Consider the following 833-nt stretch of genomic DNA (forward strand, 5'->3'; position numbering starts at 1 on the left):
CTTACCATCACCCTCGGATTTGTTTTTCGGTTGGTAAGTACCGTTTCTTTTCTCTTTGTTCCGCAACTTCCAACAATCATCAATATTATGGCTGGTTTTCTTACGGTACTTGCGGAACTTACCATCTCGTCCCTTGGACTTTGAGTGACCTCTCGTCGGTCTTGCTCTTATCTCTCGTTGTAGTTGTTGTAGTTGTTGTTTCTGTTCTCGGTCCCGCCTCGGACCTGCAGTAGCTCTCGCCTTAGATGACGAACCCTCTCGCTCGCACCATAGATTTCATCTTTTCCCTCTCGCTGGAGGGCCTCATAAACTTCGGCAAGGGTTAGTTCATCACGGTTGTATAATAAGGTGTCTCGAAAATTCGCAAAGGAATTAGGCAACGAGACTAACAATATAAGAGCGAGATCCTCATCATCATACTTTACCTCCATGGATAGCAAATCAGAAACGATCTCTTTAAAGATCGATAGGTGATTCATCATTGACGCACCTTCTTGCAGCTTGTGCGAGAACAACTTCATCTTCACGTGCATCTTACTGGTTAGATCTTTGGACATGCGGATCGATTCCAGCTTTCAACCACAGCGCCGTCGCGGATTTCTCAGCCAGCACTTCCTGCAAGATATTGTTGGATAGATGAAGCTGAATTAAAGAAAAGGCCTTACGATCTTTCCTCTTTTCATCGTCGGTCCAGGTCTTGGCATCTTTCTTGCCAAATCCATCAAGAGCTTCATCCAGATCAGAAGATTGGGTGAGGATCGCCCTCATCTTCACTTGCCACAGAGAAAATCTCGTGGTGTAATCCAGCTGCGGTAGATCGAACTTCAAGGATA

Source organism: Lolium rigidum, chromosome 1 (assembly GCF_022539505.1).
Source record: "Lolium rigidum isolate FL_2022 chromosome 1, APGP_CSIRO_Lrig_0.1, whole genome shotgun sequence".
Classification (NCBI taxonomy): Eukaryota; Viridiplantae; Streptophyta; class Magnoliopsida; order Poales; family Poaceae; genus Lolium; species Lolium rigidum.